At 43.6% G+C, this 18,376-nt stretch overlaps 1 protein-coding gene across 2 annotated transcripts in view; it reads right to left on the reverse strand.

Moving 5' to 3' along the window:
• Nucleotides 1-13,499, reverse strand: part of mtm1 (myotubularin 1) — a 134,334-nt gene extending 120,835 nt beyond the window's left edge. Inside the window, exon 1 of one of the 2 annotated variants that reach the window (XM_060935982.1) lies at nt 13,409-13,499. The gene's annotated coding sequence lies outside the window, so the exon portion shown is untranslated. The remainder of the gene's footprint in view (nt 1-13,408) is intronic. The other variant, XM_060935990.1, reaches the window with a different exon arrangement.
• Nucleotides 13,500-18,376: the final 4,877 nt, after the last annotated feature.

Here is an 18,376-nt window from a genome sequence, read left to right on the forward strand (position 1 = left end):
TTTCTGATTTGTCAGCTGTCATCCTTACACCGCATGGCACGCCCCAAGCGTTTACAACACGGAATTCCAAGTCCTCCGCTCCAAAATCAGCAGCTTCAAAACGATTGATTTTTTTTTTTTAACCAACAACCAAAAAAAAAAATTAACCGGTTGACGTTGATTCGGTCAACCACCGGTCAAACGGTCATCGGTTAACATCCCTAGTTGAGTGGTATATCAGATATATTCCATTCAGCTAGCATGATACTGAATGAATCGAAGACGAAAAAAAGCCAGCCAATATTATAATACATACACAGTCTCTTCTAGTTTTTCGATGTCCGTTGGTACGTTTTTCTCTTGTAAATATGCCTGAAGAATATCTAATCAAGTTTTGCTAGCCTTTTGGGTGTTCAATGCATCTTTCTCTCATTCCTGGTGAAGAAAGAAATGCTTTTGCGCATACGCAGCAAAAAACTCTCTCACAGAATATTCACGTCAGCTCCGATGTGTGACATTGTGTTGTCTTGCCAACCACACAATATCGTAAACTGTATTCAACGCTCATTCTCCACTGGGTAGAGTGTAGGATAAGTGATATGCTAATAATATTACATTTTTTAAAAAGTGTCCTGTACAGTATGTCTAATGTAAAACCATTTAATGTAATTATTTTTGCAGTAATCTTTGCATGTGCCTAAGACTTTTTTTTTTTTTGCACACAGTACTGTACATGATTTTTCATGATTAATATCACTGAGCACCACGAGGGCTCATAGCTGCATCATTACCATTCTTAATAACATCACAATAACTACTTTCACCTGTTATTGTTACAGTAGCTATAGCTATTACCCCCAGCTCTAATTGAGCTTAATGCTTCAGCGAATGGGTTTCAAATGTCACAATTCACATGATGTGCTTCTTTTTTTTTTCAGAAGAAAACGAGAAAGATGCTCTTTATGTTTATTTCTTTCTTGCGTAAACACACTAAATAAATAAATACATACATGGTTCAGGTCAGATATTTATGGCGTCCCCATGCCATCAACGTCATAAATATCTGACCTGATCCATCCTTGCCATTATACTATCATACCACTTGTACCTCCTGTACCATGCTCCTGTGTACACTGACTGTCGTGTACATCTTTAGTATATTGTGCCTCGTCTGTAAATATCCTGCATATTGTCTGTGCACGGTGTACTGTTTATATTGTTGATAGCATACATAATTATCTATACCGTATATTACAGATATTGGATATTATCGATATATATTATTAGAGATCTTGTTTATGCATAATATAGATATTGTATATTATAGTGTTTATGGATATAGATATTTAGATTACAGATATTGTATAATACAGATATTTGACATTGTGTATAATATAGGTATTGTGTGTGTGTGTGTGTGTGTGTGTGTATATATATATATATATATATATATATATATATATATAAAATATAAATAAAAGTTATTGTAAATTGCATATTTATGTATATTGTACATGTACATTTCTTATATTACATATGCACAGTGTTGTAGTCGAGTCACTAAACCTCAAATCCGAATCCAGTCTCGAGTCCCTAGTGTTCAAGTCTGAGTCGAGTCCACTATTGATCAGAGTCAAGTCAGAGTCGAGTCCAAGAACAAGACTCCAACTGCACCATTTGACGGTAGCTGTTGCTGCCTTTATGTGAAACCATTTACAGTAGGGGTGTGCAAAAATATCGATACGGCGATATATCGCGATACTTTGTCTTCCGATTCAATATCGATACTCAAAATTTGAATATCGATATTTTTTCAAATAATAAAATCATGTTTCAGACGGGTTGTAAATCCAGTACGACTTCTGCACCTCCGCTCCGAGAGGTGTCGCTGTGCCGCTACCTCACTGCAAGGCACTCTTCGTCTTCTCTTTTTTCCCCGGCGGTTGCAGTGAGGAAAAAAAAACAGGCAAGCATGGCTGTTAACATAAACCTAGAGACGCCGCCGAACTTTAAGGCAGATGTTTGGAGGCACTTTGGATTCCAAAGGAAAGGAGAAAAAAAAAAAAACAGTGAGCCGGACAAAGAGAATGCACTTTGCAAAACCTGTTTCGCTCCAATTAAATTAAGATGCTCCAATTAAGATGCCCACTGCACTTTTCAATGTGTTTCAGACAGTGTGTTGTTCCTGCAAAATAAGCACAAGTTAAATGTTCTCAGGTATATGTTCTCAAGTTTACAAAGAACAAATTGATATTAGTGTTAACACTGAAATGTATGTGCAGTCTGCAGTGCAAGTTTTAAGTTTTCATAAAACAATTTGATTCTGCTTGTTAAGCAGCACTGATGTGTCCATGCTTACAGAAAAGTTGATAATACTAGCACAGAAATGGGAATTTTCTGTATGTTGTAGTGAAACAACTCTTGGTTTTGCCAGCAGTGGAATAGAGACAAATATATGTCTGGCAAGAGTGTGTAGTTATGTATGTGAAATGTAATTTTACAGTGGTCAATAAATTCTGATTTTCTTCAGTGACACAGATATTGTGATGTGGTTGAAATTTCTTGCAATATATCGATTATCGCAGAATCGCTGTACCGTGATAATATCGTTATCGTGGGCAAAATATCGCCATAGTATCATATCGTGAGGTATCTGGTGATACCCAGCCCTAGTTTACAGCGCCTGAGAGTCTATCTGATGCACGTACCAAGGCGCACAGGTGCGACACACTTGCACGAAATTCATATAAAAAATTATGTAGATATTTATCTTATGCCAAATTATGGCACGTTACAAAAAATAAAGAAAAAATTCAAGTCCGAATGCAGTTAATGTATGAGTCCAAGTCCTCGGCGCTCAAGTCCAAGTCAAGTCAAGTCAAGTCACGAGTCCTTAAAATTAGGGCACGAGCTGGACTTGAGTACTACAAGCCTGCATATGCATAACATATATTCACACTTTTTTTTTTTTTTGTCTTCTGTATTGCGAGACAAATAAACTGCTGTAACCAAATTCCTTGTGTGTGTCAAAATACTTGGCCAATAAACATGATTTTGACAAAAACAGAGCTAATATTTTAAACAGCTGAATTAAACTGAATCCTCATCATCATCTTTTGGCTGCTCCCGATTAGGGGTCGCCACAGCGGATCTTTCGTCTCCATTGCTCCCTGTCTTCCACATCCTTCTCTACCACACCTGCCACTTACATGGATGTGGTGAAAGAGGACATGAATCTCCTCTTTGGCCTTCCTCGTTTTCGTGTGCCTGGCAGCTCCATCCTCAACATTCTCCTTCCCACATGCTCTGCATCTCTTCTCAGGATGTGCCCATACCATCTCAGTCTCATCTCTCTTAGCTTCATTCCCAAGCTCTCCCCATGTGCTGTCCCTCTGATCTGCTCGTTCCTTATCCTGTCCAACCTCAACATCGCCACCTCCAACTTTGCCTCCTGTCTCTTCGTTAAGGGTTCGGTCTCCAATCCAGACATCACAGCTGGTCTCACTACTGTCTTATACATCTTACCTTTCACTTTTGCTGGGACTTTCCTATCACAAACGACTCCCGAAATCCTTCTCCAACTGCTCCACCCTGCCTGTTGAATTCCAGTTTCTGGAATTTTCTTCACACTAAAAGTGTCCCATGTGGCTGTCCAGTACAGTACATTTACTTGAGTACTGTATTTAAGTACACTTTGAGTATCTGTACTTTGTTATTTTTTGGAAACTTATGACTAACTTCACTACATTTGAAAGACAAATATTGTACTTTTCTATCAAGTTCCTCATTACTCGTTACTATGAAGCAGCTTTCTTTTCTAAAACGTGATTAGTTTTTTCGCAGGTGACACTGAGACAGACTATCACTAATCACTAGGGTCACGTCACATCCATAGACTGTATAAAATCAAGATCAACGATTTCTCCACAGCATTATTTAACACGATCAGTTGACGGCAGAATGGAAGGAGGCGGGTCTTCTGGGGAACACACTCATGGCTTTACCTGGAACCCACGTTTCAGTTTTCAGAAAGGATTAAAGATACGTTTCGTTTTAAATATGTCTGCCAAAAACGAACCACATCACAGCCTATAAAAAACTCGCCGTCCAACCTGCGGAAGCCTATTGAGGTATATAAACGTCTTATTCCAAGAGAAAGCTTGCAATGAAGTTGTCTGTGCTTTTAGAGCTAGCGATAACGTTGCAAAGGTAGCTATGCAGTCTGGTTTGTCAAATGACTTTCAAATGACTTTTCTTACCTGCCAAGTTGCCGTAGCCTTGTCCACGGCTAACAATAACACATAGCGGCACGGTGGTGTAGTGGTTAGCACGGTCGCCTCACAGCAAGAAGGTTCTGCCCAGGTTTGAGCCCAGCAGCCGGTGAGGGCCTTTCTGTGCGGAGTTTGCATGTTCTCCCCGTGTCTGCGTGGGTTTCCTCCGGGTGCTCCGGTTTCCCCCACAGTCCAAAGACATGCGGTTAGGTTAATATGGGACGGCTTTGGGCTGAGGTGCCCTTGAGCGAGGCACCTAACTCCCAACTGCTCCCTGGGCGCTGTTAGCATGGCTGCCCACTGCTCTGGGTGTGTGTGTGTGCATTCACTGCTTCAGATGGGTTAAATGCAGAGAGGAATTTCACAAGCGTGTGATGAATAAAGTTGTGCTTTCTTTCTTTCTAGCTTGGGCACAGGATGTAAAAACGGAGTTACACCAAGATGAATAGCGTTAACTTATCTGAAGTCCTTTCAGAAATATGTTTTAGCATAATCTTGCCAAATAAACAATGTAGAAATATTTCGTTTCTAGTAGCGTTAGGTACCCAATATGATTTTGAGTTTGAAAAGAGTTTGCTAGCATGTCAGGTGGGGTTTCACTGACTCGCTAGCTTAACGTTAAACCACCATGATGGCACAGCATGCGTTCATTTCGTGAATTCACATTTCTGTCTTTGGTAGCGGCCAGGGCTCGAAATTAACTTTTTTTCTTTGTGTCCCCCAGTGGTCCCGAATTCTGTGTTGTATTGTCCCGAATGGAAGCAATAGTGTCCCCATTTTTTTCTTCTCTGAAATAACCAGTGGTTAATATTATCATATGAAGTTACTATTATATTTGTAACTATGTGATTTTGAACCCTTTATATCATTTTTACAATAAGTCACAAGCAATGCCGGGGTGGCCCTATATTTATCCGGGACCATCCCCGGCCCAAACCATCAATGGTGGCCTGCTTGGAGCATGGGGAAAATAATTTTCACTAATTTTGGTCACTGATCTTATTCTTGCATTAATCATCAATTCAACTGCACTCTGCATTTTCACATGGCAGCCCAGACGCCGACAGCATCGCAGCAGATTAAATAGGCGCTACCAAATAAGGAAATTCTCCCCTCCCCTCTATTGCAGTTGGTTTGGTCCAAGACTCCTCCTCTGTATTGCAGGGAACTTAAACAACATTGGCGCGAAACAGCGCGCGTCAGTGATGGAGGGCAGAAAGAGGCCAGGTGGAAGCGAAAGGGCGGAGCTTAAAAAAAGGAAGGAGGTGGCAGCAAAATGTGCCAAATTGACAGATATGTTCTCAAGACCAGCTGGTAGGTTACGAAGGATATGGAGTATGATAACCCTGTTTGTCGATTTTATCAGTCTATGCTAGGCCTATAATGTGTCGATAGTTTGCAATGTCAATTCAGCTTTTTGCTGTCATGTGAAATCTCGCAATTTACACGGTATAGATGTGGTGTATGTCTTAATTCTAAGAAGAACCGGACATTGCTTTAGATCCCAGTTATTAACAATTTTAGATGAACAGGTCCCAAATGTGCTGTTGCGCGTTATTTCCTCATCCAGCCTATTTCATCTCGCTGTCACACCGTGCATTTCCACAGGCGTGCGCACATTGTGGTTATGAACACATAGGCCTAGAAGTCATATTTGATGTTAAATAATTGTTGTTAAATCTATAACTTAGAAGAGGTGTATGCGTATGCCAATATTCTAAGCAGAATCGAACACTTGCTTTAGCCTACATTTCATTTAACCATTTTTGAGTTGCCTAATGCGCCCTCACGCTTTATCTGCCGGTTGCTGAGTACCCAGCATTGTTGATTTGCCATTATTTTCGAGGCGTATGCGGCATGTAATGCACAAGCATTGGTTCAAATGCACGCGAGATGGGTGCTTTCGTTATTTTAAGACTATGTGACTAAAAATGTGTTGTGTAATTCGTCTTAAATAACGCGAAACAATCAGCCATACTCGCTGCTTTGCTATTTGGAGTGGCAGTCAGCTGGATTTCGCCCCCGACGTAAAAGTTCATTCCCACACCCGGGCCGAAGATGCCGATTTCTGAAGATGCATGTCCTTTGGATGTGTTTTCAAATATTTTCACTAAGGAACTTTGGGACATGTTGGTGACACAGATAAATGTATATGCGGATTAGACACGCGGCCACACACCATCCAATTTTAAGTGGAGCCCCGTCTCATACTAGATGAAATCGTTTGTCGGTCTCTGCATTACGTTTGTGGTCATTAAACTACCGCGTAATGGAAGTTTTATTAACCCTAAAGTAATGCAGAGAACGACGAACAACATACATTGTCACTACCTGAATTTAAACCAAATAAAAAGCACTGTGAAAGAACAGTTATTTGTTTTATCTTTTTTAATGTACTCAAATTCCTCCTCCATTTCAAAGTGGCCTGAATGTGAATTAAACTCCCAGACTGAAAACAGGGCCCACTCCGGCCCTGCTCACAAGACACAAGCGACACATGTCCTATACATCATCTACTTCAAAATTACAGTTATTGCATTTTCAGTTTATTAAACCTTGGCGATCTCACTGTATGAATAGATACCCGTTTATTTAAAGGGGCCAACTAGCTCATTCAGAAAATGTTTCAACTCCCTACATCTGCAGTACACTTTAGTTGAAAATAAGACCCCTTTTATGTTCGTTTCATCTACTTATACCTTGAATATCTGTTGGCACTTATAAGGCCAACTTATAATTTTCACCATTACCGTTATCCATTTTTATGAACTTTCCGTTATCCATTACCGTTATCCATTTTATGAACTTTCCGTTATCAATTTTATGAACTTTCCGTTATCCATTTTTATGAACTTTCCGTTATCCATTTTATGAACTTTCCGTTATCCATTTTATGAACTTTCCGTTATCCATTTTTATGAACTTTCCGTTATCCATTTTTATGAACTTTCCGTTATCCATTTTATGAACTTTCCGTTATCCATTTTATGAACTTTCGCTGCCGGGTGCAAATGTTAGCAACATCAGCATAGTGGCAGGTCCGAGCCGAGTTGTGCTGCTGACTGACTAAACTTTCTGAACTAGAAAGACACCAAGAAAACTCACTTATTCTGTTGAACGGTATCTTCCGTCAATATCATCCACATCATTCCTGTTGTATTTTATAACGTGTCTAACAGTGTTCATTCAGTTCATTCAGTTGCTAGCGTTGCCTGCAGACCAGGCGATGACACTTTGGATCCTGAAGGTCCCGGAGACGTTATGTCTGGGCTTTCAGTTTCTTCACCGCGGTCGGTCCGCTTCAACCACTTCAGCATTTTTGTTCTGGCAAGAGTCAGCGCAGCGTGTGCGGTAGCAATTCCATTCCAAGTCCATATAATGCGGACTCCGGCCGAAGATTCTAGAACAGAATGCGCTGCTCTGTAGCCTACGGATGCAGGTGCATCGAAAGTGTAGCTACTATGTATTTTTCGCTGTTAACGTTTTAAAATTAAAATTGACAAATTAGGTGAATGTCTACGTATGTGTTACGGCTTTGTAAATAATATTAATGTAGAACTTTTTTTTCTAGATCTATTTTTTTCCATTGTCCCGGGATTGTCCCAGATATGATAATTTTGTGTCCCGATGACATTTTTTATGGTCCCCGGGACATCGGGACACCGTTAGTTTCGAGCGCTGGTAGCGGCGTTAGGTTTTGTAAGCGTTGTGGCAATAATACAACAATGCATTGACAGAAAAAAACGTACTTTTAATCTCATCTCATCTCATTATCTCTAGCCGCTTTATCCTTCTACAGGGTCGCAGGCAAGCTGGAGCCTATCCCAGCTGACTACGGGCGAAAGGCGGGGTACACCCTGGACAAGTCGCCAGGTCATCACAGGGCTGACACATAGACACAGACAACCATTCACACTCACATTCACACCTACGGTCAATTTAGAGTCACCAGTTAACCTAACCTGCATGTCTTTGGACTGTGGGGGAAACCGGAGCACCCGGAGGAAACCCACGCGGACACGGGGAGAACATGCAAACTCCACACAGAAAGGCCCTCGCCGGCCACGGGGCTCGAACCCAGGACCTTCTTGCTGTGAGGCGACAGCGCTAACCACTACACCACCGTGCCGCCCGCACTTTTAATACTTAAGTATTTTTAAAATACGGTGGTGTAGCGGTTAGCATGGTTGCCTCACAGCAAGAAGGTTCCGGGTTCGAACCCAGCGGCCGGTGAGGGCCTTTCTGTGTGGAGTTTGCGTGTTCTCCCTGTGTCTGCGTGAGGTTTCCCCCACAACCCAAAGACATGCAGTTAGTTTCATGTGGGGCGGCCTCGTGCTGAGGAGGTGACCTTGAGCAAGGTACCTGACCTCTGACTGCTCTCCGGGCGCTGTAGTGTGGCTGCCCACTGCTCTGGGTGTGTGCGCGTGTGTTCACTGCTTCAGATGGGTTAAATGCAGAGAGGAATTTCACAAAGTTGTGCTTTCTTTCTTTCTAGCTTGGGCACAGCATATAAAAACGGAGTTACGCTAAGATGACTAGCGTTAACTTATCTGAAGTCCTTTCAGAAATATACGTTTTAGCATAATCTTGCCAAATAAACAGAATGTAGAAATGTTTCTTTTCTAGTAGCGTTAGGTACCCAGTATGATTTTGAGTTTGAAAAGAGTTTGCTAGCATGTCAGGTGGAGTTTCACTGACTCGCTAGCTTAATGTTAAACCACCATGATGGCACAGCATGCGTTCATTTCGTGAATTCACATTTCTGTCTTTGGTAGCGGCATTAGTTTTTGTAAGCGTTGTGGCAATAATACAACAATGCATTGACAGAAAAAAAACGTACTTTTAATACTTAAGTATTTTTAAACGCAAGTACTTTAACTTAAGTAAAAATTTGACTGGACAACTTTCACTTGTATCGGAGTAACATTTGACCAGTGGGATCTGTACTTTGACTTACACTACCGTTCAAAAGTTTGGGGTCACTTTGAAATGTCCTTATTTTTGAAAGAAAAGCACTGTTCTTTTCAATGAAGATCACTTTAAACTAATCAGAAATCCACTCTATACATTGCTAATGTGGTAAATGACTATTCTAGCTGCAAATGTCTGGTTTTTGGTGCAATATCTCCATAGGTGTATAGAGGCCCATTTCCAGCAACTCTCACTCCAGTGTTCTAATGGTACAATGTGTTTGTTCATTGCCTCAGAAGGCTAATGGATGATTAGAAAACCCTTGTACAATCATGTTAGCACCGCTGAAAACAGTTGAGCTCTTTAGAGAAGCTATAAAACTGACCTTCCTTTGAGCAGATTGATGCTACATCCACACGACAACGGCAACGAGATGTTATTTAAAAAAATATCACGTCCACATGGGCAACGGATCAGTAAAATATCAGGTACATATGGCAATGCAACGCTTGCTGAAAACGATGCAACACACATGCCACACCTCTAGGGGCGCTGTAAGACGGTCCCTTCGGAGACACCAGAACAATAGAAGTAGTAAGGACGCATGCGCATAAACTATTATGCGTGAGACTTCATATTAGCCACAAAGTCAGAAAAATCTGTTCGTAAAATTATGTTACAATGACCAAATACAATGAAAAGTATTTTTCCAGTCTCACCTGTGAAAGGTAATCCCATGTAATCTCGTTTGGACGGTAAACCTGTTGGTACAGTTAAACGCAGCACATGAATGAGGCATCTTTATTCTCCGCTTTGACCTATCCAATATGGCGACGAGGATGACGTATGATTCTACGCGGAAGGCGGTGTCTTTAATGGTCCGGAATAAATTGAATGCTACACGTTGATGGATTAATTTGTTCTTCTACGCCCTTTTTGAGGAATGTATTGTAGGACTTAAACCAACATCTGAAGAGGCGAGATCGCTCCTTTTTTTCACTATTTTTGCTGACGGGATTGACTCTGCCCTAAGGGCTATTCTCTCTCTCTCACTTCGCACCATTACACAAATATTCACAGTGAAAATATTTTGTAAGTGCGTTTCATGAACCAAGTTATAGGATTTCAGGCTTTCGTCTAAACGGGGGAACAGGGGCGCTGCACCCTCTTACTCTCGGCGTGCGCCCCCTTACCGACTCCGTGAAAACATCCCAGCAACACTACGTGACAATGTGTCTGATCATCAGATATGTTATAATTGCTCCAAAAATATTCCAATCATAGTAGATACACCGCCAGACGGTGCAAAAACAATCCGAATTGGCGTTTTCCAGACTGAGGCGCCATGTTGTTTAGTTGTTTACTTGTCGCGGCTGCTCTCGCGAGATTTGACATGGGTTACATACAAGGTCAGCTGACTTGTAGAGCAAGATTTCTCGAGACTGAATGACCTTTCACCCACTGGCACGGGAGCTTTTGACAGTAGTAGTTCGCGAGTTGTTTTTGTTGACACTTGGGCATTTAAAGATGTCATCCCACGGCACGAAGCGGAAGAAAGCCAAAGACTGTCCGGGGCAGAAGATGATTACTTTTTTCTTTTTCAATGTTGACAGACAATTTGTTACAATTTCCCTCTCAGATAGCCTCAGAATGTCCCATGGAGCACTTGCATGTGACGTCACAGCTGATCCAGATTGTGACAGACGCCATCTTGTCGGTCAAACGCCATATTCCGCCTTCTACTTCTACTTCTGGTTCTACTTCTGCTTTTACTTCTACCTTTTCTTCTGGAAAACCCTACTATATACAATTCTACTACAACGGCTGCGGCTGCAAGCTCTCCCTACCTGTGCACGTTTTTTATGTTTTGTGTGTGTATTTTTGTGTGTTGTTCGTCTGTACCAGACTTCAATATCCACTACAACCGTATGGACTTACTGGACATTGGTTTCCAGCAGAAAATGACGGTTTGTAGCGATTTCCATCGCATGCACAACATTCCGAACGAGAAAAAAAAAAAAACATTCCGGACAAGATAGCGAGACCAGCGGGGTCTCCGTGGATTGTTATCGGAAGCAAAGCGAAGGAGGCGGCGCCGGGAGCGGAAGCAAAAGCGAGGCTGCAGAGCAGCCTGTTGACTAAGCTCAGAAAACAACCACTCAAATCTCCACTGTCAAGCTTCTACCTCTCCAACGCCAGATCCATGTAAACAAGACGGACGATTTTGAATTACCTTATTCTATTCTATAATCGGCTGGTCAGTGCTATACTTAATACTTAAGTGACTTACCCATCCAATGAGGATTCTTGTTTACAAGATGCCACATCTGAGTCGCTGACAAATCCTGAATTTCTGTAAAGATAACTGTGCAGAGATTTATAAGCACGCAGTGCTTCACCACTGAACAGCGAGGGAAAGTTGATGAGGTAATCATACACGTCCGGGTATTCCGCTGGCAGTTCAAAATCCGGTCGTGAAAACTCCGTCCGGAAAGCCATAAGGGTCACAAATCTGTAGATTGTTTATTTTAGACATATATCTAGTTATCTGTTCATTAGAAAAATGAGCCGTGTAGTCCGTCGGTTGAAATTGATCCATTCTGTACACGAGTGCAGCAGTATTCAGCTGTGTTTTTGACCGACAAGATGGCGGTTGTGTACTTTCCGGTCACGTGACTGCAAGATCTCTATTGGAGCATTTTTCAAAGGCTTTGCACGGCAGGGGCGGGGGGGGTGAACCGGCACCATCCCCCACCGCTTCGCTCCCTCGCCATGGTGAGCGCCCTCATACTAAATTTTTCTAGAAAAAACCCTGGGATTTGTTGACAACTCGCAACGAGTTCGTTACACTTCTACCCGGCGTGAAGCACTCACAGTCATGTGGTTGTGACGTCATCGTAAACAAATCCGTTCTACTCATCCAGACGACTTCGCAACGGCAACGTTGCCAGATCTTTCCACTCTGGGACCCGTTCTCAAAAGATTGCGTTTTGGGGTGCCGTGTGGACACCAGGCCAAAACAAACAATTGTATCGGATTCACCTGAACCCGTTGCCGTGTGGACAGGGCCCGAGTTTCTGGAGCATCACATTTGTGGGGTCGATTAAATGCTCAAAATGGCCAGAAAAATGTCTTGACTATATTTTCTAGTCATTTTACAACTTATGGTGGGAAATAAAAGTGTGACTTTTCATGGAAAACACAAAATTGTCTGGGCGACCCCAAACTTTTGAACGGTAGTGTAAGTAATGAAGTTGGGGACTTTGTCCACCTCTGTACACAGTTCATACACTATTAAATGGAATGTGTAAAACCTCACATTAAAAAAAGATAGCTCCTGGTGGTTAAAATAAAAAAAAGTGTCTTGTTTATTTTGTACTAAGGATAAGCTCGGCTCTGCACTGATCTGTAGGTCAGGAGAGAAAGCTGGGTTGGTAGAGATCAGAGAAGAGAATTAGACTCAAACTTGTTGCTCCGGACAAACTAGTAATAAAACAGCATGGCAGCTGCGCTCAGGGAAACTCACTGCGGTTACACACCGTCTCATGAGTCAGGAAAAAGAACCAAACTTCCACAAATTAAAAACTTTCCCTGCTTGGCCCTGACTCGCAGCTCTCACTGAGGCACAAACTCACATGAAGAACCTCTCAACACACAACTTGGTTGCGATGGAAAATTATAGTCAGGGTCCAAATAAAACATTACCTACCCCCCATCCATCCCTCCCTCCCTCCCATCTAACCCGGATATATGAACGTGACAACAAAGTCTAGACACGTGTAAAAACAACTTTTCCAACTTCTCCCTGTTCTGTCAACACACTTTGAGAAGAATCCGAGTGAAGACATGAAAACACTACCACCACCACCACTACTATTTAGCTTGAGGAGGCACAGGGTTGTTTTTCCCATCCGCATTCCAAAAAACCCAGCCTTCTGAGCTTGGATTGGCTAGTCCTGTCCCGCCTCCTGCACTGTAATTGGCTGCTCGTTCATTGTCCAATCATCTCAACACGAAGCGCGAGTCAAGATGAACGAGGAGGCGGGATTTGTCAGAATGCAGGTAGAGGAAAAGAAACGCGTAGGCACGGTACTGTTACCAGGAAATAGCTCGGGCCTATCTGAAACACTGCTCTCAAGTGGCCAATTTAATCAGGACCCCAAACTCAAGAACATAAAAGCAAAGCTCGGAGAAAGAACACGCCGTGAACCGGCCGCCAGTTACCGCTCGCTAGCGCGTGTACTCACCCGATGAAGTGTAATTGTCCGATGGTGAAATGGCCAGTCTGTTTAGCACCGCCGCAGGAAGCGCTCTGCCCGAGTCATGTGACCGCGCTCAGCGCTCTGATTGGCTGCTTGTCAAGTCGGCCACTCCGACGATTTAAAGGAGTTGTATTTTTGGTCGGACTATAAATAAGTGTCAGTGTGGAGGGAAGTCAGTTTCAGAACCACAGTTTACTGGTGCTTGAGGATGAAGGTCTAAGTGAGAATGAAATGTTTGACAGGAATGAATCTGAATCCCCCTGTTGCAAATTAAATTTCTTTTTTTTTAATTATTATTATTATTATTACACTAACAGCTCAAAGTTCAAACAGTAAGACATTGTGACTTCCTGAAGAGCATAATTAAGTTTGGATGTGGTTTATATCCAGGACTTTTGTGAGCACAGTGGATGGATGTGTTCTCCTCAGTTCACACAACCTGATTCCCCCCCAGCCAAATTAACATTAGATTAGGGGTGGCACGGTGGTGTAGTGGTTAGCGCTGTCGCCTCACAGCAAGAAGGTCCGGGTTCGAGCCCCGTGGCCGGCGAGGGCCTTTCTGTGCGGAGTTTGCATGTTGTCCCCGTGGGTTTCCTCCGGGTGCTCCGGTTTCCCCCACAGTCCAAAGACATGCAGGTTAGGTTAACTGGTGACTCTAAATTGACCGTAGGTGTGAATGGTTGTCTGTGTCTATGTGTCAGCCCTGTGATGACCTGGCGACTTGTCCAGGGTGTACCCCGCCAGTCAGCTGGGATAGGCTCCAGCTTGCCTGCGACCCTGTAGAACAGGATAAAGCGGCTAGAGATAACGAGATGAGATTAGATTAGATAAAACTTTATTGATCCCCTTGGGAGGGCTCCTTCAGGGAAATTAAGATTCCAGCAGCATCATTACAGATAAACAGAGAAAAGAAATAGAGAAAACTTCTAGATAAATTAAAATAAATTATTTACATATACAAATATATAAAAAGAATAAGATATGGGGAAGAGGGGGGAGGGAAGGGGAAGGAAAAAAAAAGGTGGGGAGGGGGGGTGGCGGTAGGAGAGATAGTGCACATTATATTGCACGTTGTCCTGTATTGCCTCCTCCCCCCCAGAGAGGAGTTGTACAGTCTGATGGCGTGAGGGACAAAGGAGTTTTTGAGTTTGTTCGTCCTGCACTTGGGAAGGAGCATTCTGTCACTGAACAGGCTCCTCTGGTTGCTGATGACGGTGTGCAGAGGGTGACTGGCATCGTCCATGATGTTCAATAGTTTGTCCATAGACCTCTTCTCTACCACCGTCACCAGAGAGTCCAGCTTCATGCCGACCACAGAGCCGGCCCGCCTGATCAGTTTGTCCAGCCTGGATGTGTCTTTCTTGGATGTGCTGCCCCCCCCCCCAGCACACCACGGTGTAAAACAGGACACTGGTGACCACAGACTGATAGAACATCCACAGGAGTTTCCTGCAGATGTTAAAGGTCCACAGCCTCCTAAGGAAGTATCCCTTCCTGTATTAGTGTTTGGTGTTGCAAGTCCAGTCCAGCTTGCTGTCCAGCCACAGCCCGAGGTACTTGTAGGAATCCACAGCCTCCACTTCGACTCCCTCGATCAGAACTGGTCGTCCTTGGTCTGGACCTCCCAAAGTCAATGACCACCTCCTTGGTCTTCGAGGTGTTGAGCTGCAGATGATTCCTGTTGCACCACACAGCAAAGTCCCTCACCAGGCTCCTCCTTTCTGTCGTCACTGATACACCCAACACACACTGATACACTGAAATGACTAATTTCAAGCATTTTGGTTCCAGTGAGGTGGTGTAGTGGTTAGCCTCATAGCAAAAAGGTCCTGGGTTTGAACCCAGCGGCCGGCGAGGACCTTTCCATATGGAGTTTGTATGTTGTCTGTGTGGGTATCCTCCGGGTGCTCTGGTTTCCCCCACAGTCCAAAGACATGCAGGTTAGGTTAACTGGTGGCTCTAAATTGACCGTAGGTCTGAATGTGAGTGTGAATGGTCGTCTGTGTCTCTGTGTCAGCCCTGTGATGACCTGGCAACTTGTCCAGTGTGTACCCCGCTTTTCGCCCGTAGTCAGCTGGGATAGGCTCCAGCTTGCCTGAGACCCTGTAGAACAGGATAAAGCAGCTAGAGATAATGAGATGAGACTAATTTCAAGCATTTTGTTTCCAGTGAGGGGTGGCATGGTGGTGTAGTGGTTAGCCTCATAGCAAGAAGGTCCTGGGTTTGAGCCCAGCGGCCAGCGAGGACCTTTCTGTATGGAGTTTGCATGTTGTCTGTGTGGGTTTCCTCCGGGTGCTCTGGTTTCCCCCACAGTCCAAAGACATGCAGGTTAGGCTAATTGGTGGCTCTAAATTGACTGTAGGTATGAATGGTTGTTTGTCTCTGTGTCAGCCCTGTGATGACCTGGCGACTTGTCCAGGGTGTACTCTGCCTCTCACCCATAGTCAGCTGGGATAGGCTCCAGCTTACCTGTGACCCTGTAGAACAGGATAAGCAGCTACAGATAATGGATGGTTCCAGTGAATCTGATTTGGCATCCGAAAACATATCAGACTTGCAGAAACTTTATCTGTTGCACAATGTTATTTAGGAACCATTTTATGAATACTATCACAGCAGATCTTTCAGTTTTTCAGCCATAAGGCCAACAGGAGCAGTGCTAGTCATTAGCGAAAGAAGCAGCTCTGGGACCAAAAGGTCACTGGTTCAATTCCCTGAACCAGCAGGAATGGCTGAAGTGCCCTTGAGCAAGGCACCTAACCCCCAATTGCTCCCGTGACATTGTATGTCTCTCTGGATAAGAGCATCTGCTAAGTTAGGTTGACGTGGGGCGGCCTTGGGCTGAGGTGCCCTTGAGCAAGGTACCTGACCCCTGACTGCTCCCCGGGCGCTCTGGTGTGGCTGCCCACTGCTCCGAGTGTGTGCGTCTGTTCACTGCTTCAGATGGGTTAAATGCAGAGGATGAATTTCACTGTGCTTGAAGTGTGCATGTGACCAATAAAGGTTCTAAGTGTCGTTAATGTAATCTTCAGATATTTTATTCTTCTTTCAGCTGTTCCCGTTAGGGGTCACCACAGCAGATCGTCCTAATCAATTTATGATCCGCATATTTGATTTGGCATAGGTTTTTATACCGAATGCCCTTCCTGATGCACCCCTCCCAAATTTATCCAAGCTTTGTTTTTAAACAACTTTATTCATCACAGACTTGTGAAATTTCCTCTCTGCATTTAACCCATCTGAAGCAGTGAACACACACATGAGCAATGAGCGCACACACATACCCAGAGCAGTGGGCAGCCATGCTAACAGAGCCTGGGAAGCAGTTGGGAGTTAGGTGCCTCGCTCAAGGACACCCCATATTAACCTAACATAACTTGGGACCCTGTCTTATGTATGCACGAGCTTGAGCAACCCTCAGTGGCTGGGTATTTTACCTAACCTGCATGTCTTTGGACTGTGGGGGAAACCGGAGCACCCAGAGGAAACCCACACAGACACGGGGAGAACATACAAACTCCACACAGAAAGGCCCCCGTCGGCCATAAGGTTTGAACCCAGAACCTTCTTGCTGTGAGGTTACAGTGCTAACCACTACACCAGCATGTCATCCAGTACAATTCAACTGTACAGTAGTATTATTTAATGTTCTCAGTTTTAATATTAGGCGGCACGGTGGTGTAGTGGTTAGCACTGTCGCCTCACAGCAAGAAGGTCCGGGTTCGAGCCCCGTGGCCGGCGAGGGCCTTTCTGTGTGGAGTTTGCATGTTGTCCGCGTGGGTTTCCTCCGGGTGCTCCGGTTTCCCCCACAGTCCAAAGACATGCAGGTTAGGTTAACTGGTGACTCTAAATTGACCGTAGGTGTGAATGTGAGTGTGAATGGTTGTCTGTGTCTATGTGTCAGCCCTGTGATGACCTGGCGACTTGTCCAGGGTGTACCCCGCCTTTCGCCCGTAGTCAGCTGGGATAGGCTCCAGCTTGCCTGCGACCCTGTAGAACAGGATAAAGCGGCTAGAGATAATGAGATGAGATGAGATTTACTAGTTTACGGACATTTTCAGGACAAAACGTAAAGTTTTTACTGCTTAAACACAGTGAAATAACCTGATAAAGAATAATGCTGCATGGAAAATATTACATTTTGATAAGCAGCAACTAAAATTTAAACATGCTGCAAACAGAATTCCCGGATATTCCATGACTTGTTGGGGGGAAAAAAAATTACATCCCCTGACTTTCCATGTCTGGAATGGATTTTTAAAATCCCATCATAGTCCAGAGATCCCACAACCCGTGGGAATTGCGGTTAACAGATATTTTGCTAGAAAGCTACAATTTTGGAATGAAAGCTTCTCTCTATGAAGCAGCATGAAGCTGTATCATCAAGCCATGGTATGATTTACATTCTAACATGTTCATGTAGGAGTTCAGCTCTGTTTGCTGTTGACATAAACTAAAGGTAACAGAGATCTGCTCTCCTGCATTACATTCCACACTCAAGCAAATGGCTCAGCAGAGGACAGGCTCAGGGTACGAGGTCTCATAAAAGTGACCGCTGGGAACTGAGCTTTAAAGTGCAAGTTCTTCTGACTCCACAGTGCACTCTGAACTGCTTTACCCCGTGTCAGATTTTTTCTCTCAGATGTGAAACAGCTGGGTAATATTCAAGTCTTTTTCACAAAACAAATCACTGGATTTCTATTGTTATTTATGGCTTATGCCACTTTAAACACACACACAAAAGCAGACACAAAATGACCAGCAGGACATTATAGTCAGTAGTTTATTGGTCTCAGAAAGAGTTGAGTTATGCTTGAAGAGAGAACAGAGACAGTTGCAGTGTCTGTCAGTTGCACTACTGCACAAATATGCGACCATGAAGTATTTTGTATTTCCTGAATAACACAGGATCAAGGCAACACCCTGAGACTGCTTCGTTCACTTATTCTTGCA

This window comes from Neoarius graeffei, chromosome 1, assembly GCF_027579695.1.
Source record: "Neoarius graeffei isolate fNeoGra1 chromosome 1, fNeoGra1.pri, whole genome shotgun sequence".
Classification (NCBI taxonomy): Eukaryota; Metazoa; Chordata; class Actinopteri; order Siluriformes; family Ariidae; genus Neoarius; species Neoarius graeffei.